We start from the raw sequence: 27,290 nt of genomic DNA on the forward strand, positions 1-27,290 counted from the left end.
AGCCTATAGGAAGCTGTTCTCTCCCTCTTGGGATTGTGTCAAAGGCCGGCAGACAACCACCGCACTCCATGGTTTCATCTGTAGAGTGACTTAAAATGTTCCCTAACAAACCTTCTTCATTCTACTCAAATGCCTTCATCCTTCCCTGACCTTGCAAACACTCTTGCAATTATTTGAATTATGTTGTTATTTGTTTAGTATGCCTGTCTCTCCAATACTGAAACAGAATCTCACCTTCCAATCTTGTTGAAATAAAGTCTAGGAACACATCTCACTAGTCCTTTAGTCACTCGTTCTTAAACTATCTTGATCTCAGACTTCCATGAGTCTACTGTCTTTGTCCTAAGTGAAATGTATATATACATGAATTTTTCATAAAATTTCAGGAAATTTATGAACTCTTCCCATTCCTCAAAACACATATACTTGCCCCACAAGAATTCTTGCAATATTTCTGTCCCCTTCCCTAAAATGGTCTTGAGACTCTGGCATGAGATGACTAATCAAAGGCAGCCATGGTCCTGCGTCTGAGTTTTAGCCAGATAAAACAAAATCTGGTCATTTTTGAATCCCTTGGGAAAATGATCATCACTGTCTTCAGGTTGCATATATTTACTTCTGAAATTCACAAGGGAGAACACATGAGCTGCTCCAGTACACAGGGCCACTGTGTGAACCTCAAAGATGTACGTAGAGAAATTCTATAAGGGGAAAAAATTTTTGGACTCTTGCTTCAGGTGAAATAATTTCTACAGGAAATTCTCCTTGGTGGTTTGAATTAATGTTTTGCTATTGCCACCAACAATGCACTTGTCACAGACATCTTCACCATAAATATGGAATGGTTCTCAACTGATACTAAAGGTGGGGAATGATATCAGAATCACTCAGGGGGTTATTACTAAAGTGCACATATCCCTCTTCCCCCACTGGAAAGTCACATTCAAGAAATGCAGGTTGCTGTGTTAAAAGAAGTGACTTCTGGAAGCTAAGGAATCCTGTGTCACTTCTCCAGATGAATGGTCATTTATAACTAAGATAATGTCACAAACTTATAAAGAAATTTACTGAGAACTTAATACATATGCAAGATATTATTCTCAGCTCTTTACTTGTATTATCATGCTTAGTATTTATAATAATCCTATGACATAGACATAACTATTTCTGTAGTTTGCAAAAAAGGAAACGGAAGCACAAATGGGATCCCTCTACTTCTTGCTTCCCTGGGCAATGATGGCATGCATCCCCATCCCCATCCTCAGTCAGGTGAGAACTACTAGGATAGACTGTTAGCAGGGAAGGCAGCAAAGCATCCATATGTCCCAAAAAAAGCAGCCCCATCTTCTGAATCTCCCAATTATTTTTCACCCTCCCTCCCTCCTCTGCCACTTCCTCTAACTTTGCCCATGATTAGAAAACACAGATCCTCATTAAAGTCCATCTCTCCATCCTATTGGCACAAATTAAAACTAGCAGTGGCCCGTGCAGTGAACTCAGTGGGATCCCAGCTAATCATTTTTATAAATTGAAAAATAGACTTTGTCTTCATGAGCACCATCTGTACCTTCAGGACATTCTTATTAACACTTTCTGTCCCAGGCCATGATTTCCACTGAAAATAACTGAAAGCAAAGGTCACAGAGCTTCTCATTTTTTTTTAGCCTCAGAGATTTTTCTAAGGGGTTCCAAGCAGTCAGCAGCTTATCTGGCCACTGTAACAAAGTGGTAAAGTCTTTAACACATGTGCTACCATTTCCATATTATAGATGGGACTACAGAGGTTCAGAGACTTAAAAGCGATACGCCTACTCATTGAGCAAAAGTTTTTGGGTGCTCACTGTGTAACAAGCATTGTTCTAAGTTCTTCAGATATAGCAGTAAACAAAAGAGTGAAGCCATCCTAATCTCATGGAGAATGCACTGTACTCAGAAAAAGGGAAACAATACGTCCTACTTAATGTGCACCAGGCATTGTTCTGAGATCATGAACAATATGTACACGTGTGTTTGCTCAATAGCTATTATCACTGTTTGGCAGAGGAAGAAACTAAGCAAAAAAGTTAAACACCTTTTCCAGGTCATATGGCTAACAAGAAACAGAGCTAGCCTTCAAGCCCAGTAATCTGGTACCAGAGTTCATGTTCTGAACTACCATTTCATCCCACTGTCATGTAGCTGGCTAGTGGAGAGGTATCTAGGACATGTCATGCGGCTTTGGGTCCAGCCTTTCAGCACAGGAATCACTTTCTGGGAGAAAAGACATGCATACCTATCAAACTTTTACTGCCTTTCAAGGGGTTTTGTTTACTTTCCATTTTCCCATTTGGGTAGTGGCCAAGTGTACTAGGCTTCTGCACACATTCAGAACTGGCTCAATTCCAGGCTCTCCCACTCAGCAGTGGGGTAGCCTGGGCAAGCCCAAACCCTCCAACCCATAAAAAAATGAAGTACTTACATCTGCTAGTGCCTAGTAGAGAATAAGCACTGAAAATATTTTCATTATTATCATATTAAGTTTATGGGTCTTTGGCCATCTCTTATGACTTAATTGTCTCTCTCCTTTTGTTTGAGAGAGGCTGGAACCACAAGGAACCTGAGCCCATCTTAGAACCTCATAGGGATTCAGCCTCTAGACAGTGTGGTGGGGAATTCCAACAGTGGTCTGAAGGAAAACAAGCATCACATGGAGGTCTGAAATCCCTACCTACTGGCTTTGCCACTGCAGAGAGCTTTGGCTGCTCCCTCAGCAACTTTTACCATGTCCCCTAACCATGCACAAAACCACCTAGTTAGAGTTTGATTCAATTAGTTGATACAGCAAAACTCTTTCTGAGATATTGTTAAGGGCATAATGCTGAAAAGTGATGAGGAGGAGGAGGAGGATTATGATGATAGCTGTGATTTTTGGAGCACCTACTGCATACCAGGCACACAACAGGTGCTTCCCATTCACTATGTCATGAAATGACAATATATTCCTGCAATATAATCATCACAACTTTACAGATAAGGAAAATGAAGCTTAAGAGTGACAAGTCCTGTGTCTAAGATCACATGGTAAGAAGTAGTGCAAATAGGGTCAAAGCCTAGGGCTGTCAAAGGCTCTCTGGATTTTTCTCCCTCGGTTGGGGCCTGGTACCTGATCCTCAGGAGCTCCTTACAGAAATGTATATGGGAGTATTCCCCTGCCTCCCAAAGTCAGTGAAATTATTACTGGTGCCCAGAGTGTGTTCAAGAGCCATCCACTCCCACCATTCAGGTCCTCTGCCCATTCCTGGACTCCTAGGGAATTCACCTCTCCAGAGGCAATCCTTAGTCAGTGAGGGATGTAAATCAATTGATGTGCATGTAGGGACACCTGGGTGGCTCTGTCGGTTAGGCATGCAACTCTTGATTTCGGCTCAAGTCATGATCTCACAGTTTGTAAGTTTGAGCCCCTTGTCGGGTTGTGTGTTGACAGTGTGGAGCCTGCTTAGGATTCTCTCTCTCTCTCTCTCTCTCTCTCTCTCTCTCTCTCTCTCTCTCTCTCTTTCTCTGCCCCTCCCCTGCTGCCTCTCTTAAAATAAGTAAATAAAACTTAAAAAAATACATACAATAGATGTGCACCTCAGTCTCCCTGCCCCTTGGTGAGACAATACTGAATTGTATTCTATAGGACTCCTCAAGGAATCTCCTGAGAGATGAAGTCCAGTGGTAATTTCGTCACTAACGCACCCTTCATTGCAGTGTTACCTTTCCCTGGCACCTTTGCCCCTCCCTCACGTTTATTTCCTAAGATCACCTCCTAAATAAACTACCTGCACCCAAGGCATTGCTTCAGTATCTGCTTTTGAGGGAACACTACCTAACGGTAGGAGAGAGATCTAATTAAAGATGGCACCATTTCTTCTGGAAAAAATAGTAGAAGAGTCCTTGCAACTAGCACATATAAACTTTTTTTTTTACTTATGTCCTTATTACATATTGACTCTGGCTGATTAAACAGGTGAATGTCAATCTAGTTGCTGATGGCACCAAGCTTAGTGCTGTCAGGAGGCAGTGAAAGAAATGTCAGACCCAGGGCCTGTCCGGGGAAGGTTTATAGTCTGCAGGGAGAAAAGGGTGACTCTCATGCTACAATTAGACAATAAAATCGGGCAGTGCATAATCAGGTGCAAGTCTGAGAGACAGCTGCTTTGCGTGTTTTAAGACTTCAGAGGCAGTGAGGGGGGAGGGGAGCAGCACTAAATAATGCAGGTCTCTCCAGCTGTGCCATGGGGCGGTGGGGGGGGGGTGATTTCCAGTGCTCCATGGTTTACAAGATGTAAATTGCCACTCCTCTTTGGTTTCCATCAACTTCAGTCACAGCAAGTTAAGCTCAGCATATAGAGAAGCATAGGACACCCAGAGAATAACAAAGCACACTGAGTAAGAGTTTCAAATCCACTCAAATCCTCCTTCTGCATGACACTGCTAGAGTTCTGGAAGAGGCAGGAGGCATTTCCCCCAAGGCAGCCTTGGGGAGCAGGGCCACATACCACACACCTCACACGGAGCTGTGTGCAGAACTGAAACGGGGTAAAGCCTACACTTTGTTCATCCCAGATTTCCCCATTGAGTTAGACAAGATGTGAATTGGGTTTTTGACAAATTTCTGCAAATGGGATTTATACTGAAAACACAGCAAGGAACAATAGGGAAATTCATATTTAAGTTACACAGGCCACGAATTGGTTGTAATTCTGGCTCTATGGACAAAAGGACTGGGCAGTGCCAGCTGCCTATGCCTGAGTCTTATAAGTGAAGTTTTTAGGTTAGCTTTGATACAGAGAACGTCAAGTAATCTCTAGTAACATTCAGATACCAAGTGAACTTCTTATTCCTCTCTGACCCTCACAACAAACTCATCAAATGATACTCTATCCATTTCTTGAATGAGGAAACTAGTTCCCAGAAAAGTTATATGACTCAGAAGGGCTACTCAAGATGTCAGGTGGGTCTGTCTCCAAAGCCCTTGATCCTAATCACATTTCTATGCATTTTCAGCAAATTAATGACACTGGGCATTTGTGTACACATTGGTTTGTGTAGGTGTAGGTAGGTGTGCTGCACATAAAATGCATTCTACATGAACATATATTCATGTGTTTATCATAACTAATACATTTGGCTGATAAAAAAAAAGTTTGCTTTCCAGCTGGCAAACCATTTGTTTTTCAAATGTCTTACCTAATGCATGAGACACAATTGTCCTGCTTTATGTTTGAGAAGTGAATGAAAGAAAGATTGAGAGTTATGCTATCCTTTCATTTCTAAGGCCTTTTCATTGTCACTCACCAAAATGCCATGATCTTATTCAAAGCAATATTATTCATGAGCAAATGTGTTTGGGATTCTCCTGTTGTGTGTATGTGGGCTTGTTTGTGTTAGTTTTGGCAACTGCAACATTTCCATGTAGCTACTGATTAAGTAAAAAGGGATAATGTTACATACAATTAATAAAGCTTTATTTGTGGAATTACTAAGTTTTCTTTCCTTCTATAGACATCACCTTTTATAAGAATGTTGATTTATTTTTGAATTGCCATTTTTTAAAACAATCTCACCTAGATTTTTCCACAATAGTTATGTAAAGTTGGCATGGCATGATATTGCCCACTTAAGGGTTAGAAAGTTGAGAGCCAAAATATTTATCATTCTTCATCATTTATCATTCAGCCAATAATGGAGTCAGGTCTTTGCTTCAAAATGCGTGCATGTGTGTGTGTGCATGTATTCCACTGTTAGTCATATAAATGTTTACTGAGCACTCACAATGTACAGACAACGTGCAGAGATGCATGACTTATGGACCCTGCACTGAAATTAAGGAGAAAAACATGTAAACAATCTTTTTTTTCATCAACAGGTATTATAATAGACAGGTAAATAAAATACAATAAGACCATGGAAAGGGGGAGAATAAACTGTGTGGAGGTGAGAAATCAGATAAATCTCCTCAGGGCTATTTTAGTTAGCTCTAGGAAAAGAACAACATTTGGACAGGTAGAGAAACTGGGAAGAAGGGATTCTATGCAAAGAATGCCACCTGAGGACAAGTAAGGATGTTAGGGAGGCTGTGTGTTAGGAAGGCTGCAGTGTGGAGGGAGTCCAGAGTGCCAGAAGGAAATGGTGAGGAGAAAGGGGAAAGCAAGATGGCAGCAAGCTCACAAGCACCCTTAGAAGCATGTCAAAGAATTTTGATCTTATTTAACAGGAACTGGAGAAGTTTTACAATGATTTCTGTGACAGAAGTAGGGAAGGAATTGGAACAAGTTGATGGAGGTATCAGGTGACAGAGGAAGCATCACCTCCTCTGGGAAGCATTCCTGGGCACGCTGAGATGAGAGTAGTTGCTTTTCACCTGTGATCAACAATACCTTCCCACGTGCCTATTAAAGCATTCAGTATACTGTGTTTTACTTCGCCTGATGTCTGTATCTGTCTGTATTTGTCTCCCCTCTTCCTCTATCCCATACAAATCAGGCTATGCACAACTGCAAACAGTTCACTGCCATTTTGTGTGTAGTTAATCTTTATATCCTAAACACTCAGCATATTGATGGTTCACAGTACGTACTCACATAAAGGTCTATTGGATTTCATTGAATGGAATCCATAGGAAAGGAGACAAGGACAGATGAAAATATTGATGGCTTTTAGGTAGAGTGAAAGTAGTTAAGAAATTTCCTGTCCGATGATCATTATTTTCTCAGTGTGATAGGAAGCAAAGCTATCTATTGTGAGGGAGGAGAACATAAATTATGTTGATTACCTAAGAAAATCAGTAAAGGTTTTGCTCTGGAGGATGCAAAAAGAAAAATCTAAATAGAAATGTGTGTGCATTGGGGGAAACATTTAAAATTGCACTGTGTGTCCAGATGGGAATAGAAAGCATTGTTGTAGAATAGAGCAAGTTTGGTTACATGATTTGTTTCCAGAGAACAAAGATGGTTTTATGATTTTACGTTGGGCTCTATCACTTGACTCTTGAGTTCAACTGGTCAAAAGAACTCAGGATGCTAAAGAAAGAGTAAAATAAAACAGATGGGCGGGACAGAAAAGCAACAGAATACTTCACCGAGAAATTTTAAGGGATTGACTCTAAGAAGAAGGTAAAACCCTGGCTTAGTGGACAAAGTGGAAAGATAGACTGTTAAGACTGCTGAGAAGGAAAATATACGGTAGCCAAAGAGAACTCAGTTTTAATTCCAGATTCACTACCATATATTAGCTGCTACCTGGCTTGAATTTACTAACCACTCAGAAACTTTATTTTCATACTAGAAAATAGGTCTCATCACATGGTTTGTAACCTGAGAAGTGTGCTGTGCTTCTAGGCCAGAGCTGAGAATCAAAGTATCCAACAAACTAAGTTCAGAGAAACACCAGAAGGTGGGGTCATCCATCTCCAGGCAAGAAGTGCCATTACTAGAACTGAAAGGCACCAGCAACCCCACAACTCAGCAATGCTGTAAGGAATGACATCCCAGTATTAGTGAAAAAAGATGTAGGAATGTTGACAATACTGACTCCATCTCTGACCCTCCATCGTGTTTATGTTTGCTCAGTGACCTATATTGGGGCGATGTGTTCTGGGCCCGGTGGAGATTAACATAGATACCTTTGAAATGCTGGCAAGGGCTGGGATGTAAGGATGCTTGTTGTGGTCTCCCATGAATCTGTTAAAGATAACAAAGTCTTTCCCCTTCCTGATGCAGGAGGTAGGTACCATAAGATCAAATTATAGATTAACTGCATAGATTAGGTGCATGCAAGCCCCGTGAGGTGTGTGCAGACCCTTTGATCCCACTACAATGCTCTTCTGCATGTCTCCTTGCTCTATAAAATCTGTGGACTAAGGTCTGGATTTACTGGAGGATAACTATACAGCTGCCATGGATCATCTTCTACCCGATCCTCTGTCACTAAGTTTACCCTGAGTAAGTGTCTGTGTAGATTGTATGGAGTAGCTTGCTTCATTTTCTAGTCTCAAAGTGACTTTTCAGTTTGGGGGATACTTCACTGTCTCTCCCCCACCTGCTATCAAGAAATTGTCATTCCCTCCCATAGATACCCTCTACTTGCACATCACACTCTCTCCACCCTTGCCCACTCTGCTCTAGGTCCTGAAGGGTGACTTCTGTGACCTGGAACACCAGGACCTCTTGCCCTCTGGATTCTGGTTGGCTGATATTGTGAAACACCAACAGGAAACTGAAGAGCAGAGAAGAGATATTTTTCAGGGTATTTATCCCCCTGGCTGACTTCCTGTCAGATAACAAGTTGCCCATGGCAATGTATCTAAGACCAGAGCTCCTGCCAGACAAAACTTCTCATAGTGACAACTCTCTTTATTCACATCCCTGCTGGCTAAGGAGATTCTAATGAACAATATTTAGGATTTCTCTTTTGATTAGTTGGCTACATTGCATATTCTTAAAAGGCACCATTTTGAGTGTCATTTCTCCCTGATCAAGGCACTAAAACCATAAGAAGATTTCATAGAAATTTAAGTTACATACTCCATCAATTGTTTCAATATGTGGTCTGTGTGTGTGTGAACACGTGCTGTTGTGTTGTATTTTGTTAAACTAAATGATGGACTTTTGCCAAGATTTTTTCTTCTCTTAAGGATAGAAATGTAGCGAAAAACAAAAGTCAAACCACTGAACTCAAACATCTGTTGCCTTGAATTCTGGTTAATTGAGGTTGACAAAAATACACATGCTGAAAGAGCAAAATAAAACATTTCTCATGGAAGTTCTGCCTACCAGAAAAGCAGCCTGCAGGATGCAGAATAGTGAGCCTTGAGTTTTCCTTGCCATGAGGCACATTTTAAAGAAGAAAGAATCCCCAGGGTTCTGAGCTGCTGTTGATGCTATCAGGAGGGCCTGTTGCACAATCAGCACCACAACCATGGGCAGTTCCACCTGATGTCACCTTAGTTCAAAGTGCCTACTAGGAAAAGTGGGTGCAGTGAGTGCTTTGTAGCTAATCTCATAGTGGCTATAATTTGTGGTGCTAGGAAACATACACAAAGCCTAAAAATAAAATCTGTCACCTCTAAGCATCCTTTCCCTATTCACATTCACTCATGTTAGTTTCTCACGGTTCTCCACTTGCTCAAGAGAACAATGGCAGGGCAGTCATTAATCAGTTATTAATGAAAAGCATTCTTTAATCTTCATCATGAGTATCAAATATTCTACAGGTCTACACAGTGAGCCAGTTTCCTCCCTGAAAGCAGGCAGTGGCTAAGTTAGATTTTTCTCAACTCTTTTTTGAAGGAGAGAATGGTAATTGTGATTATTTTTATTATAACCATCTTTTGAGAAGGCTACTTTTGCTAATTATAGAATACATCCATGTGGAAGAGATTGGCTTAGATAACCTGTAAGCATTTAACTGACTCCTACCCCAACCACAACACTAAAGCACACAAAAAGGGGGTAAATGCATCTCGAAAATAAAGGACTATATCACTGCAATTAACAAACTGGAAGATTTCAGAACTTCCTAAGACACAGATGATAAGTAGAACTGGATCTATGTAAAAGCAAGCCAAGAACACAGCCCAAACACACAGATGAAGACTTCTGCAGACCTAGGGGCAGTTCTGGGGAACGTTAAGCCCAGAGTTACCAGAATCAAGGAGGGGGAGGAAGAGTTGGGCCTTGAACAGGTGATGGTTGGGAAAACTCCACAGAAAAGCTAACACAATGGTCCTTTCTGGAATGGCAGCAGCAGAGGAACAAAGATGGATTCTCATCCTCACCAGGATAAAGAAGAATGGTGCTGCAGGAGAAGGGCATTGCCCCTGGTAGCTCCTAATCCCCAGAGAGACGTCAGCACACCCAGCAGCTGGGCAATACTATCTTCCACCTCTGGCAAGTCCTTTCTTTCCAAGGAATGACTGTAGGCAGACCAGGGTGAACAATGTCATCGCCTATTCAATCATACACGCAAAGGTAAGAAAACAACCAATATTTCCAAGTACATGATGAGCAGTACTACCCAACTTCACTAGAAGTTATAATTCCCAAAGAAATTAATAGAAGAGAAGATGTCTTTCCCACCTTATGAGAGCAATTACTGTATTTACAAAAAATTAAGAAATTGATTTTGTTTCAACAGTTAAAAAACTATGCATTCCTGACCTTTGAGGCTGACATACTTTTATACTAAAACACGTCAAATCCCATTAAAGTGGAAATAATTGCTTCATAGTTCATATTAATTATTGTTTTACAATATAACATTGTGTTTCTCTGTAGTTTTACTGCATAATTTGTTTACTAGTTATTTCCATAAACTCTCTCAGATACTAATAGGAACTGTACGCATACAAAATGCTCATAAACAGTATTTGGACCAAATATTAAGGAAGCCAGCCTTTAATTTAAAGTTCAGATCAATTTTCAAAGGACAGTCAATGGACATAATATAAATGAAATCATTTCAAATGTGTTATTATAACGGTCACCTGGCATGAAGTGATCACTGCTAAAGATTGCAAAACTTTCACTATTCTTAGTCAAGCACATAATACAACACACAACAACTATAAAACTAGGACTTTTATGGTAATTTGCTGCTGTTAAAGTACACAAAATTCAAATTAAGAGCAATTTACATTGGCTGAGTTTTGAGAAGTCTTGACACTTAAATGGACTCCTGTCAAGAGTATACTGTGTATGGTTGCCATAGTCAGAGTCACAGAGCCCAGACTGAGAAGCAGAATGTACACAGATAATTGAAGACAATTGACGACAGGAAAGATACTGTCAAGGTGTTCTCCTAGATTCTCTAGTTCTGTGTAAAAGGGAAAACAGATGGAAAGTCTGGCAACAAAATTAATAGATGTAGAGAACAGGTCCAGAAATTCCAGTTAGAACAGGGCAGAACATAAGAAAACATTAAAAAATAACTGGAAAAAAGATATAAATCTTTTGATTCAAAGGCCAAATGCAAACTTTTTTTTAATGTTTATTTATTTTGAGAGAGAGAGAGGCAGAGACAGAGAGAAGGGAAGGGTAGAGAGAGAGGGAGAGAAAGAATTCCAAGTAGGTTCTATGCTGCCAGCACAGAGCCTGATGTGGGGCACAATCTCAGGAACTGTGAGCAGCAGTTATTAGAGTGTAAGATTATTTATTATCTTAGAGTCTATTATATTAGAGTGTATTATTATTTATTAGAGTGTAAGATTAGAAAGTAAGAATAGTATGAATGCTGTCTTGCAGAGAGGGGGCACTTGAAAGTGAATGTAGCAACAATAGGCAAGGGTCCTTTTTTCATAAGGTCACCCTTCCTTTCCCTTCCCCCTCCTCCCTTCTCAGGTTCTACTCTTACTGGATATATAACTCTAGGTGCTTGATTGTCCATTTCTGATTGTCTCAACTCCATTGTGTGAAGAGTTGGACTATGGTCATACTGTCGCTCCTATAACATAAATTTTACTTTTTTTAGTTAGGTATTTTGATTGTCAAATAGCTGAGGGGAACATGAGGGCATCTGTTACATACTTAAGAGGGACCTTGTACCCTAGGATGTTTCCTGTGGTCAGAAGCTCCCAGCATCCTTCTAAAATATGTGGGGTGTTTTTTTTCCTCACTCAGGGACCTCAAGTTCTAACCTTTCTCTCTCTATTTTATCCATCTTTTCCCTATCATATCATGACCTGAGCCAAAATCAAGGGTCAGACACTTAACAGACTGAGCCATCCACGTGCCCCAAAGACCAAACACAAATTTTAAGTAGATCATATGTAGACAATTCAATGTCTGAAAATAATGGTTTAGAGAAAGACAGGCCAAGCAAAGGATGAGGAGGGGAAAAGATGATGTTACAGAGTTAAAATAAGATTAAATGAGTAACAAAGGCTGTAAACTAGACCAAGTGACACATACAAATTGATCCACCCAAAAGGCTATAATATTTTAAAATATTTTTCACCTGACTACATTGCTTTGAAATATTTAAAACAAATCTCATAAAAAATACAAGAAAAAATTGAAAAATCCATAACTGCTGTAGGAGAATTTAATGTCATCTTTCGGAATTGATAAAACAAATAGGTAAGTAAAAGTAAATACGGATATCAAGGATTAAATAAAATAATAGTCTTGCAAATCAAAAGTCCTACCATGTGAAATAAGCCACCATACCCTATAAATGAAAGAAAATAAACATTCCTTCAAATGCACATGAAACATATAACCATATATGAAGGTTCTAAAAAAGAGTTCAATAAAATACAACCATATCCTCTAACTGCAAAACAACAAAAATAGAAATTAAACATGAATTAGACTATCTATAGAATCTGTTAGCTTGAAAAGTTTTACACAGTTGTTTAAATAGCTATTAGATTGAAAAGGCAATCTAAGCAGCAATCCCATTTGTAAGGGAGACCTTGAAAACTGCATTTGCAAAGTACTTTACATAAGAAGGAAGAAAAATCTGTCCATATTAAAGAACAAATTTAGAGACAGTGATGGGGCTTCTGGAAATCTAAATTCGTCCCCCTCCCACACTTTTCTTCATACCCCCTCCAAAGAAAACAAAACATAAAAAACTTATGGTAATGACACAGCTATGGAGAAAGAAATATGCTCCTGTACTGTTGCGGGGACTTTCCATGGGTAAATCTTTTTGAAGAGCACCTTCTCAGCATCTATAATGATTTGAAATGTGCACTTTTTGACCTAACAATACTGTTTCTAGTAGACTAACCTAAACCATTACTCACATATGTATAAACATTAGACTGTTATTGTTTTTTGCAACATGGCTTGTCTTAACAAATAATAGGAAACAAAATAACTTTAAGAGAAATAGTTACATAAGTGACATTTCACCCATTTTCTGGGTTAGGAGGCAGTTTTGTTCCATTTTGCTTATTTTCATTTTTGTTTAATTAATAATGGAGTAGAACTATATGTTCCAATAGGGAAGTAAATCTAAGACATATTATTAAGTGAAAACTGCAAGTTATATAATAACATATACTATGAGCTCACTTACTTTTTTTTTTTTTTGAACATAATGGAAGGGAAACAAAATAATATAAAAACAGGGAGGGGGACAAAACATAAGAGACTCTAACATATGAGCTCACTTGCTTTTAAAAATGTGTATTTGTACATGTGTGTAGAAAGATATACAGATAATATAGAAAGATTTAAGGTGAGGATATGACAGACACCTTCAAAACAGCATTAATTCTTTCCACTTCTACAGCAAAATTCTTCTTTCCTAAGTTTTATAGTTAATAAAGGGCTCAACCAATTCAGTATTGATTTTCATTCATTCAATCATGAATACTCTTTCTTTCACATTCTGCATCCAATTCAGATTCTTTGGCTCTCGTGAGTTGATTCTTTCTCAAACTCCCACTGCACCCCTTCCCACCCACCCTCCAATGTCTCTGGAAGATTTCAGCCATAATAATGTCTCCCCTCCCACCTTTCCCACCACAGTCTTCTTTACAAAGGACCCCAGTGTTATCTTTGAAAATTTAAATGTTTAAAATATAAATCATATAATTTACTCCCTGGTCAAAAGTACATACACTCAATGATGTGGAGAACAAAGGTAAAATAGATGTAAGAAAAACAAACAAACAAACACACTTCCTTACAACTTACAGCTCATTGAAAAGTACTTGGGACAATGGGACAAGGAGGGTGACCTTCCTCCAGGAACTCAGCTATCTCAATGTTAATACTTTGCTAGAGGCTAAAGGCAACCTTAGCTTGACATTAGCCCAATGTCTAGGATTCTGTAAGTCTTCCTTAATATATGAAAATCCCTTTGGGTCATGATCTCACAGTTCATAGGCTTGAGACCTGTGTAGGGTCAAGCCTCAGGTCCAGCTTGTGCTGACAATGGGATTGTCTGCTTGGGATTCTCTGTCTCCCCCTCTCTCTCTGCCCCTCCCTTGCTCTCTCTCTCTCTCTCTCTCTCTCTCTCTCTCTCTCAAAAATAAATAAATAAATAAATAAACATTAAAAAAAATAAAAATCCCTTTGGAAACTTCCTTTATCTCTACCCCTAAGATATATGTTAGTAATCATCCTGCAAGCATATGGCCCACTGATATACACCTGAAGGGTCTCAGGACTAAGGGTTTACTGAGCAGTAGTTTTGTAGTAAATTACCTTATTCTAACAACAGCTAGCCCCCAAAGGCCCTGGAAACCTTGCTTCCAAATTCCTTAGAAACTTATGCTATCCTTAACTCCCTCCAACTTGGAAGTATATAATGAGTCACTCCTTACAACCCCAGAGCAGCTCTTTCTGCCCATGGGTCCTGTCCCCATGCTTTAATATACCACCTTCTGGCACTGAAGACATCTCAAGAATTCTTTCTTGACCATTCGCTCCTGAGCCCCGACGCTTCACATCACTCAGAAAAAGAAAAAGAAAAATCCAAATCCATATTCCATACATGACCTGCATGATTGAGCGAGTCCCTGCCTTGCTCACCCTTGTTCACTCAGTTCTGTCTAACTTGGTGATTTTGCTGCTCACTCCTCCACACAGCAGGCTTGCTCCCCCTTAGGGTCTTGGTTCTTGCTAAAGACTAACACCTGGGAGTCTTCCACCTGAGAAGATCAGTTCTATTTCTAAATAGGGCCATCGGGTCATTCTGTTCAAATGTCACTTCCTCAGAGATTTACCCCCGCTGTCCTATCTAAAATGGCACTGACATTAGTGCCTGCCCTTATCCTGCTTAGTTTTCCTCAGAGCATATCACTACCTACAGTAAGTTATGTAATCATGTGCTGTTTGTCAATCTCCCTGGCTAAAACGTGGGCTCCATCGTACCAGGGATTTCCTCTTGTTCCCTTCGGCAACTCTTGTGTCAAAAAGACTGACAGGCACATATAACATAATCCTGGCATTCAGTGAAAACATGTAGATGGAAGAGAAAGACATGGAGAGTGGATATTAGGGAACTGCCTAGGAAGTTACAGGGTGAGCCCAGACTCAGGTAATGGCACTGGAGACAGAAAGAAGCAGTCAAACTTGAGAGATGTTTCAGGAGTAAAATCATTAGGTCTGGTGACAGATTGCAAAGGCGGGAAGGAAGTGTGAGGAAAGGGAAGGTGTCAAGAACCGATTAAACAGCTGGATATTGTGCCATTGACTGAGATGGAGAACACCGACCGGTGCCCAGAATAGGGATGTGGGAAACGCATGGAGAGTCAAGGTTCCTGATATGTTCAACTTGGCACATGTTGTTTGGTTGGTGACTCTGGCAGCCAATTTCTGGTCCAGAATGAATGGCGTGCCCAGTTCAGGCTTGTGTTTCTGGGATCTCTCATCAAATGTCCCACTAGCAGGCATAGTATTGGCATCTGAATGTAGGCCTCTCACTTCATCAATCAGCTGTGTTGCTGCCAGATTTTATCTCGAGTTGAACACTTTGGAGTCTTTAACTGAAATTGGACGAAAGGTAAGTCAGGCGTGACCTGGCTGCTGCTACGTTACCCAGAAGTCATGTTTGTGTTGACCCAATTTGAGAGCCTTTTTTCTTTAATAGAAGGGTATAAAGTTTTACATTTATTTTCAGAAGTCTATGTTTATTTCTGTCACCCTATTTCATGTTTTCCAGGTGGGTGTGTTCTAGTTTGGTTTTACTACTTTTCTCTTCTAGCTCTGTCATTCACCAGATGGACAATTTTTAGTTATTTTTTAAAAGCCTTCTTTGGGGATTTGGGATACAGGCACACTTGTGATTCTCCTAGTGACTAGTTTCAGATTTTTAAAAAACCTGAGATGAACCTCTATTTTTATAATTCCTAAAATCAAAAGTAAAACAATAACTTGTAGCTACCCCTAGGGAGGATTAGAAATTTAATGAGTGACATTTTATTTCTCCACTCAGTATATGCCATCCCCACCAGCCACTCAAGCCTCAAATATGGAAGCCATCACTGGATCCATCAGAATTTTGAACAAATTACCCAATTCTACCAATTCCTTCCTAAATACCCCTGGGATTCATCCTGTTTTCTTGTAACTACCTTCTTCTCAATCTTCCAGGTCCTTATTTTTCCTCACCTGGACTTTTGTAACAGCATCTCAACTAGTCACTTTGCCTTTACCCCCAGTGTGTGCTCTGAGGAGCAGCAAGTGTTTGATGTAGCATGACATGTTTTGACCCTGCAGAAAACCTTTCAACAATGTCTTGTCACCTTATCCCACCCTGTAACATGGTGCGTAACATCCTCCTAACTCTCACTTGTCCACTTTCCTGGCCCTGAACTTCTTCAACCCATACTCTGGACTTCTTTGATGCAGAAACAAGAAATTATGTACATTTTCCCACACAAATGTTACATTTTTTTTCTATTTTATTTGCCCATATTGTCCTGAATAAATATCATCTCAATTCTCTTGTACCTAGTGCTTGGACATAATTAAAATTTTATGTCTTACATTCTCTTAGAAGTCTGCTCCAATAGACCAACCATGGACACTACCAACTAACCACTTGCCTTGCTTTGATGCTACAATAATCTGCATCTTTAGTGTGTCTATTGTTGAATCTGCCATATTTTAAAGAACTATCCTTATGGTGTTTTTTCCAATAGACATTTATCCCTTTGAGGAACAGGGACTATATTTTGCTATCCCTTTTATCAAAGTACTAAATAATACAGCCACAAAACACTAGGTGCTCAATACATGTTATTGGATATAATTCCTGTTTGCTTCAAAACATTGCAAAACCTTTTTATCTGAAGACTTCAAATTTTGTCATTGTTGCTATTGTTGCATCTTAGGAAAATGTTCTGTTATTTTTGTTTTTTTTAAATCTCACCGTCATTTGTTCCACTTTCCTCTCTGGAAACCCCTACTAGTCATCAGTTAGCTGTCTGCTCTCTGCTTTCATATCTATTTTCTTTGCTCTCTCCATATTCATTCTGTGACCTTTACATTCTGGTTTTTATTATTCAACACTGATTTAATTTTGTGCAGTGGAAGTACTGTCATTTATTGTCTTCTGTGAGGATTTTAATTTGGTTTTTTTTAATTGTATCTCTATAGAGCACACTACTTAAGAACACTTGCTCTGGGTATAGTCTAGTTTGGTGACACAGAGATCAGGTGTGGGCGACCTCTTGCAAATAATTTACTCTCGGCATCAGTTATCTGTAAAATGAAACTTCTAGCACAACCTACCTCATACAGTTGTAGGGATTAAACATAACAGCATTTAGAAAGCACATGGAGCTGGGCGCATTAAATGTGCAGCAAGGAACATACATCCACCATTGCTCAGGTTTTCTCCCTAGAAGGGCATCCAACAGGGATGCCTCCCATCCTTCTCTTCCCCCATTTGCTTCATCCCTTCAGGTTACATGAAGTGTGGTATGAAAGAAATCCTAGCTTCTTTTTCTCTCTTCCTTTTGGAATCTCCCTGCCAACTTGAAGAGAGCAGCATGTGCTCTTGACTGCTATCAGCTAAACTTTAAGTTTTTAATAATTGTGTTATTGTAGTTGCCTTACTATTTTTGAACAGCTTTTTTTTTTTTCTTTTGACTCATTGGTTCAAACTCAGGTGGAAAGGAAGAGTGTTATTTCTTGGGCCACCTTAAATTCCCAATATCTGGTTCATTAGGTTAGGAATCTTGAGGGGAAAAAATAAATTCTGGGAGATCAGAATAACATCTGGAATTTGAGGTGTATGACATCAAAGGGTGTGGCTGCCAGCCTGTAATGTACTTTGCTGGGCAATGCCCACATGGGATTTCCCCTTTGTTTGCTGTGAAAACTTCGTATTTAGGGACTCCTGGGTGGCTTAGTCAGTTAAGCATCTGACTTCAGCTCAGGTCATGATCTCGCAGTTCATGGGTTCAAGACCCACATCCGGCTTTACTGAAAGCTCAGAACCTGGAGCCTGCTTCAGATTCAGATTCTGTGTCTCCCTCTTTCTCCTCCCCTCCCCCACTTGCGCTCGCTCTCTCTCTCTCTCTCTCTCTCTCAAAAATAAATAAAAGTTTAAAAAAAAGAAAACTTCATATTTAATGCTTCTAACAGGAAACTATGAATACTTCTAAACTCTAAGAGAGTTTAATGTGTTAAGAGTAAACTAAGAATTCCAAGACTGGAAGAAATCATTTACTGTTTCATATGGACATAATCCTACTTTCTATTTCATGTTCAAATATTTGTTGTCTTTATTGGGTTGTTTACAGTTCTTTCTGACATTTGATTAACAATGACTAAAGATTACATCTCTTATAGCATACATTGCTTTCTTATTCTTCAGGTCTTCCTAACTTACAGCAGAGAGAATTTCTCAGGGCTTGAGCTGGTCATTTATATCTTGTAACTTGCTCAGAGAACTTCCATGGAGAATTTCAGATGTTTGATGAGAAAAACTATGTAAATTGGTTTTTAGGTAGCTCATCAATTTAGAAAGTATTTTTAATGTTTATTTATTCAGAGAGAGAGAGAGAGAGAGAGAGAGAGAGAGAGAGAGAGAGAAGCAGGTAGGGTCAGAGAGAAAGGGAGAGAGAGAATCCCAAGTAGGCTCCACACTGTCAACACAGAACCCTACATGGGGCTCGAGCTCAAGACCCTGACATCATGACCCGAGGCAAAATCAAGAGTCTAATGCTTAACTGACTGAGCTACCTAGGCGCCCCTAGAAAGTTTGTTTTTAAACAGTATGATGTGGTTTTAAGACTTTCTTCCTCTTTTTGTTGATGCAACTCAGATACCATAAAATTTACTTTTCAAAGTGTATGAGTCCATACTTTCCAGCATATTCACAAGGTTGTGCAGCCATTACCACTATCTAATTCTAGAATACTCCATCACCCCCAAAATAAACCTCAAACCCATTTGCATCCACTCTCTAGTTCCTTTTGCCCCTATCCTTGGCAACCACTTTCAATCCCTATGCAGTGGCCTCTTTGGACATTTAATATAAGTGGAATCATACAATATGTGGCCTTTTGTGTCTGGCTTCTTTCAGTTAGCATGTTTTTAAGGCTCATCCATGTGGTATCATGAATCAGTACTTCATTCCTTTTTATGGCTGAATAATATTGAAGTGTGGATCTAGCACATTTTGTCTATCCATTCATCAACTGATGGACAAGCTGCCTGCTTGAAAAGTCTACCTATTCTTGACTGCTCCCTGCCAGGCAGTAATCTCAGTGTTTACAGGTCTTCCTGGAACCTGAACTATCATCTAGGTGAGTCTAATTCTGAGCTCCACTGTTAGTGTTAATATGTCCTTGCCTCTAAATGAAAGCTACAGTCGCTGTTATCAGTTTTGTCTGTAAGAAAAGTGATATTTTGGCCTCCTACCTGCATTAATATATGTGTTTTTTTTAATTTAACAATTGGTTCAGACCTGAGTAGAGAAGAAGGGTGTCATGTATTGGTTCATCCTGAACTCCTGATAGTAATCAATTTAAACAGTGAGCATTATTCTTGGCATTACTTTGCTGTTGCTATCACTGCTGTAGCTGCCATCATCATCATCTCAGCTGGACCCTTTCATTTTAGTCTGCTTCCTTTTCATTTCAGCCTGTTCAGTTCTTATAAAGTCATGCTTTGGTTTCAAAGAGTTCTCATATATTTCTCACATATTCTCATAAATTAGTTTCAAGAATAATGGTTTACAGAGTGTTATTTTTTCCTTTGATTGTAACCCATATCAATGGTAATCTTTTCCTTCTGAGTTCTCATGTTATTTTTAATTAGATTATATAAATATTATATAATACATATAAAATATATAAATATTATATATATAAGATTTATATATAATATATATTATATATATATAGTTGTGCAACCACCACCACCACCCATCTCTAGAAGTCTTTCCATCTTACAACACTGAAACTCTGTTCCCATTAAACAATAACTTTCATAACCCCTGTGTCTCCAGCTCCTGGTAACCACCATTTTTCTTTTTATGTACTTTCTTTTCTTTTTCTTATTTGTATTAATTTCCCCTTTTCCTCCACACCCTAGCCTCTTTCTGGTAATTACCATTCTACTTTGTTACTATGAATTAGATTTCTTCTTTTTTTATTTTTCCTTCAGATTTCACATATAAGTGATATCGTGGAGTATTTGTTGTTCTGTGTTTGGCTTATTTCACTTGGGATTATGTTGTCTGGGTTCATCCATGTTATTGCAAATGGAAGGATTTCCTTCTTTTTAAAGGCTAAAAATCTAAATATTAATTTTAAAGGCTATCTAAATATATATCACATATATACATTTATAAATATATTTGTATATACGTGTGAGATATATACATATATTATACATCTATATATTTGTATATATTTATCCATTCATAGGCTAATGGACACAGATAGTTTCCATATCTTGGCTATTGTGAATAATACTACAATGAACATGGGAGTGCAGGTATCTCTTTGAGATACTGATTTTCTTTTGAGTATATATCCACAAATGGGACTGCTGGGTCATATGATAGTTCTACTTTCAAGTTTTTGAGGAACCTCCGTACTATTTTCCATAATGGCTGTACCAATTTGCTTTGCAACCAACAGTGTACAAGGGCTCCTTTTCTCTACATCCTTGCCAAAAACTGTTAACTTTTGACTCTTTGATAATAGCCATCCTAATGGGTGTGAGGTGATATCTTGTTGTGGTTTTGACTTGCATTTCTTTGGTGGCCAATAATGCTAAGCATCTTTTCATATACCTGCTGGCCATTTGTAGATCTTCTTTGGAAACATGTCCATTTCAGTACTATTTTTTAATAGATTTTTTGTTATTACTTTTAAGAGTCCTGTATATATTCAGATATATAGCTTGCAAATATTGTCTATCATGTTGCCTTTTCATTTTATCACTTCCTTTGCTCTGCAGAAGCATTTTAGTTTGATGTAGTCCCACTTCTTTATTTTTGCTTCTGTTGCTTTTGCTTTCAATGTCAAATCCAAAAAAATCACTCCCATAAGCAACTTCAAACAGCTTTTCCCTATGTTTTCTTGTAGGAGTTTATGGTTCAGTTATTATGTTTAAATTTTTAATCTATTTTGACTTGATTTTGTGTGTGGTGTAAGATAAGGGTCCAATTTCATTATTTTGCATGTGGATGTCTAGTCTAAGATTATTGTGTAATCTCACAAAAGACCCCAAATATCTAAAACAATCTTGAACAAGAACAAAAGTGAAGTATGACACTTCCTGATTTCACACTATATTATAAAGCTATAATACTCAGAACAGTATGGTGCTGACAAAAAAGCAGACACATAAATGACTGGAACAGAATAGAGAGCTGAGAAATAAACCCTCACATACACAGTACAGTCAGTGAGATATCCCCCTATGTTTTCTTCTAAAGGTTTTATAGTTTACATGTTATGTTTAAGTCTTTAATCCATTTTGAGTCAATTTTTGTGTATAGTACAAGATAGAGGTCCAATTTCACTATTTTTTCTTTTTTCTTTTTAATAATCTGAAGCAAATATGGCAACATGTTGAAATAAGTTAATTCTGGTAAGTGCGTACATACATATTGTCATATATTACTCTCTGTACCTTCTTTATGTGCAAAAAGATATTGCTTTCTTGACCTTGTATAAATTCAAGATAATTCCCATAATATGAACATCTTTTTATACAGTGTGAATAGGATGATCAAATTAAGGCCAGAAAGGAGGGTGTTATAGAGACAGTGGAGAAAGATATCTAGGAGATTAAGTAGAAAACAGGCAGAATATTGTGTACTGTCCTTGATTATATGTGAAGGGATGGATCCAAGAATTGGATTTGGATCCAAGAATTTGAGTTCCACTGTAATGAGTGGAACTGAAGAGAAAAAGGTAACAGATTGAGGCAGACATATAGATATGACTTACTTATGATGCTAATATTCCTATCCAATGGTTTCTATTTTCTCTAACAACCTGGAGTGTAGATTGACTACTGAGATTGAGAAGAGTAACAGAATGTGGAGCTCAAGTTTAAAGGTTTTATGTGGGATATGGGAATGAGGGCTCAATGGGTATATATAGTGAGATGGTTGTATTAATGGGGATGACCCTCCATCACTAGTGGTTCCAATAGACCTAGGGTAGCAATCTGTCAAGCTGTTATTAGCTTATATCTATATAAGCTATCATTTATAGCTATATATCTATTATATATAGAACCACAAAGCTCTACTGTTTGAGTCAACCACAGTGAGAGTTTATCACGTGTATATGATAAATATAATCACAAATTAGTTTAGCATATTGTCATGACAGTGGTTAAGTAAAAGAGCAGAGACTCTAGTCCAGATGGAAAAATAATAAGACAAGGGGGATTCCAGAAAGGTAAAACAGGAAAATATAAATATATAAAAAATAATTCACGGTCCTTCTACTTAAGAATAACCACTATTTATTATATATTTAATATATTTATTCTTATATATTTCCTCTGAGCCTTTAAAAATTATACAGATATATAAATATATATAAAGAGACATAAATGTGTATATGTATATAGTGTGTACAGCATGTGTATATATAGTATATATGTATATACATATATATATATATATAAACATACACACATAAAAATACCTAGAAACATACATATGTATACCATATACATGATCATTATATAAGCAAAATAATGGTATTACACTATGGTTAGGGCTTTATACCTCTTTAAATGTATATGACTATCTTTCTGAGTCAATAAATATCCATCTAGCATTGATTTAATGGGTAAATACTCCTTTTTTGAAAAATAAAATTATTTATTTAACTTATTCTCAATTGTGTGTCATTGATATTGTTAGAAATTATTTGCTATCATAAATACTGTTGTAATAATCAACTTTGAGGTTAAGTTTTTCATATATCTTAATTACTTTCTTAGAATAAGTCTCTGAATATAGAATTGTATCAAAGGGATAGTACATTTTAGCTACAAATTGTACTCTAGGAAGTTTTTGATAACATGTTCTCACACATTGTACAATAATTAGAAAGTCTATTTCTTTGCACCCATGTCTATACCTATTTACTATCTATTTTACTATCTATATCTATATAGTTGATAAATAGTCTTTAAAACTTCCTTAGAACTCCCTAGGAGAGACGGTTTTATAACACCACCAAGTGCAGGAGATGGGATCCAAAAGTGACTTTTTTTTAAATATAATTCTTCAGTGAGTGTTAAGGGCAGATATCACACAGATACGATGAACCCTGAACTTACACTTCATTCAGTTCCATAAATTCTAGTCTATTAAACACTCTGAAACAGGACACAGAAAAGAACAAGCAGTTCAAATTCTCTTCCTTGGTTCAATTATTTATTTTTGAGGAAGATAAAATATTCTTTCCGCTACCCAAGTCAATCACTTTGTAGTTATTCTCCCTTCTGTCTGTCAACATCTAGCCAACTTTCTTCAACACACAAGTCATTCATGTCACAAAACTCTATAGGGCTGACCATGTAACAAGCACTTTGCAGGTTTGGAGAAGTACAATAATAAATTACACAAAAAGTAGAGATTTCTCTCTTCTAAATATTCCTATAGCACTTATTATCTGCACCACTCTTTGAACCTTAAAACACACAGGCTGTGGTAGGTAGATTAGGTTTCTCAGGAAACAGACTCTAAGATGGAGATTTGTCTACAAATGGCTTATTAGGAAGGGCTCTTAGGAACCAAAAATGTAGCCAAGTGAGGAAAGCAGGATCAGGCATAGAAAAATGCAGAATGGTGATACATTGCAACCTAAGCTCTAGCCAGTCCCATGTCATGTTCTTCAGTTACAGTGGCCCTTCACAGACATCATTAATCTAGAGAAGGGGGCTGGGGCTTTGTACATCAATCCTCCATCAACCATTCAGTGGATGAGTATTACCCCTTGGCAGAGGGAATAACCCTGGGTAAGGTAACTACCTCAGGCCAAGGGAAATTCTTGGGGAATACTAATTTGTGAGCTATCAGAGGGCAATACTCTTGAAGAACGAGTCCTAAAGAAGCAGAATCCCAGAGGCATGCTACACCATTCATGACACAGACAATTCTAGCCTGTATTATTGACTGGGGTTCCACTTCTCATATTCACATCAAGAACTCGCTTATATATGAGTCTTCTGTCTCCAAATAAATTGTAAACTCCTGGAGATCAGAGAGGGTATATGAAACTTTTTTTCTATTTACCCTAGATCTAGCATAATGCTTTATAAGTATTATGACCAATAATACCTGCTGTTTAAGTTTACAAAACTCCTACCTCTTACTTTCCCAAAACACTGCCTGTCCCTGTATTTGCTTTCACTCTTACAGCTACCACTTAGTAAATGGTCACTTATAATTTGTTGCATGGCTTACTGCTTAAATTTTTAAAAGCAATTCTTAGATTTTACCTATTCAATAAAATCTCTTAAGTTTAACACGAAGATGGGGGCTTGTGTCCTTATGGTTAATCAGTAAGAGTGGTCAACTTCAAACACAATAAAACCTATGTATTTACTGGGCTTGGATTTATACATCTGACGGCAGAAGCTATGTCTGCCTAACCTTCTTTGCTTAGCACCCAAGTCCAAGTGTGTGGACTTCTGGATGAATAGTTTATAGGATGCGTCACATGAAGCTTCAAAGTAAAAGCTGAGAGAGACTGGATGAAGTTCCAGAAGCAGGCATTGGGGAATCCACACAAGGATTCTGCCCAACACTGATCAAGTGGTATGGCCTTTAGGGACCCGTCCTAATGCTTTTCCTAATGTTCTTGTCTCAGTGGAATTCTAGTTCTTCTTCAGCAATGGAATATCAGCTTCTACTTCTCGGTTAATCTTTACTCTCCAAAGATCAAAAGATGAAATAAGAAAATAGGAATTAATCAATAGGAAAGAGGAAACTTAGAAGAGAATCGTATGCACTGCCATTCAGGGAGACACACAGAGTACCCTTGAAATCTGATGTATACCTTGACTTGAATACATGTGTAGAAATTCCAAATTGTACCCATTTCTCCCCATACCAAATACTTACACTTTTGAAGACACGGCATCCTCTGTTTCATCAAAATATGGTTAAATTCATTTTCTTTCTTTGCTTCTGTCTTTGTTTTTCTCTCATTGGATCTCTTCTGCTCTTTTCCCTCTATTCTACATGGTCAGATACCATCTCGTGATGCCTGTTATAAGCCAGAGATCATACCAATTACTTTACATTCAGCATCTAATCCTCATAACACCTGTTGTTATTTGTAATTATCCCTACTGTGCAGTAATTGAGACGTAGAGATTTTTTCGTATCTTGCCAAAGGTTATACTGCTAGCAAGTGAAAGAATTAAAAGTATGGAATAGTCCCTACTTTTCCAAAATCATCCATGCTATCTGTCCACAAATACCTGGAAGTGAAATTTCTCATTGTTGATCTCAAAAATAAATTAATAAAACCTACACCTAGTCTGCTTAGTGTTCTAGATACCTCTTCTAAATCTCTAGCATCTGTCTGTTCCACCAGAGTAGAAGCCAGCTAAAAGCATCTCTTTAGGTTGGCAGGTGACGAAAAGGAAGCACAGTCAAGAACAAAGTAATGTAACAATGCAGGATTTAAATTACACCTTACACACATGCTCAATTATAGCTATCTGTCCCAGACAATGCTGACTTTTACAAAGTATCACAAGGTTGTGATCATTACTACACAAAGCTCCATGAAATGGGATGACTAATCAATAAACATAAGCATGAGATGGAATGAAATATATATTAAGAAATATATACTGTATTAATTTAGCATAGACAGTAACATATTCTGTAGACCTTCTTGCACAATGTAGTGACACACCACTGCGTTATTAATGCTTTGGAAAAATTTATTTATTCTATTCCATTAGTGTATTTTAACAAACATTGCTTTGGGACAGTATCCCTGCCAATTTATGTTTATGAGACTGTCAACATAATTTACATGCAGACAAAAATATGATACAATATTGCCAATGCAGAATTGGCTTGTCAAATGATATTGTCACGAAAAAATGAAACAGTACCCCAGCTGAGGAACTGAGCATATTCATCACTGTTGGCTGAACAGAATTTGAGGTGACACGCTGAAATACATTTAATGCCTTTTTTTCATGCATCAAATGAATAAAAAGTGAATGAATGAGGTACTTCTGACTGCCATATACCATGCAAAAGCAAATAGATTTCTTGTTTCCCAAGGAAAAAAAAATAAAAAGAATACATGGGTTTTTCTGAAATAGTTGACGAATTATATTTATTATTCATCTGGAAAACTGAGGATGCTACAAAAATCATGAACAGTCTAGGTGTTCAGCCACAGTGATGCAGTGATTGAAATTGTAATGGAAGGATATCCTGTCAATTTAGAGTTCTTGACTCACTCAGGATGAAGAGCTGGGGTGGTATGGAATGATAGAGATATGGCCCGGGAAGTGATGATAATAGTATAGGAGATTTTAATACAAGTGTTTCCTTTACAAGTGAACAATTAGAATTGTGGGCTTGCCTTTAAAGCACTTGGAAAACTCCAACCCCAAAGCCACTGTTTCTGGACCCTGGTAGGTTCCAGTCCTAGTTCCATCTAAACATATCTGAGCTTCAGTGGTATGTACGTAAATACTTCAGTCAAATATTTTCTAACTCTCTGTGTTGATGGTTTGCAAATTCTAATTATTTCACTGGGCAAATAATATCCAGAAAGGACAACAGGGATGGTCACAGACTTTTGAGTCTGGAAGGAACTGCTCTCCGGGAGCTGTCTTCACCCACTGATGTAAGGTGTTCCAGGATGGAGGCTTTGCTTGCTCTGGCCCTTGAAGGTGATGTTAATATACCTGTAGCTTGTCTGCTGGCTGGCTGTCTGATATGAGGGGAGCAAGTACCTTTGTTTTCACAATGGTGCCTCTACTCCTAGGAATCCTTGAGGTAAGTGAACATGGCTCTAGTAAATGACTCTGTGGTTATAACATTCATGCCCAGACCTTGTATTTTCAAGGGGAGAAGAAAAACGTCCTGGTCAGGAACTAATGAAAACAACTCATGTTCATGATCTACAGGCTTTTGGATCAGCAGCACACAGAGGACACTGAGTTCTCCCCTGAAACTTTTTGTTAACCAAAATGAAACACAAAAATCACAAAATGAGATCGGGGTGAACTTTGTGTAGCAGTATGGAGAATTCATACTCCAGTCTGAAGTCTTGACTCCCCACATATTCTCTGATCTGGTCCTCAGTGTCATCAAATAAAGAACAAGAATAA

At 38.2% G+C, this 27,290-nt stretch overlaps 1 protein-coding gene across 2 annotated transcripts in view; it reads right to left on the minus strand.

Annotated features, from left to right (window-relative positions):
- The window catches only part of TDRD15 (tudor domain containing 15), a 701,518-nt gene that overhangs the window by 143,122 nt on the left and 531,106 nt on the right, over positions 1-27,290 (minus strand). For both annotated transcript variants that reach the window (XM_045054884.1, XM_045054879.1), the window contains one exon: positions 25,045-25,189. The gene's annotated coding sequence lies outside the window, so the exon portion shown is untranslated. The remainder of the gene's footprint in view (positions 1-25,044; positions 25,190-27,290) is intronic.

The sequence above is a fragment of the Felis catus genome, chromosome A3 (assembly GCF_018350175.1).
Source record: "Felis catus isolate Fca126 chromosome A3, F.catus_Fca126_mat1.0, whole genome shotgun sequence".
Taxonomy (NCBI): domain Eukaryota; kingdom Metazoa; phylum Chordata; class Mammalia; order Carnivora; family Felidae; genus Felis; species Felis catus.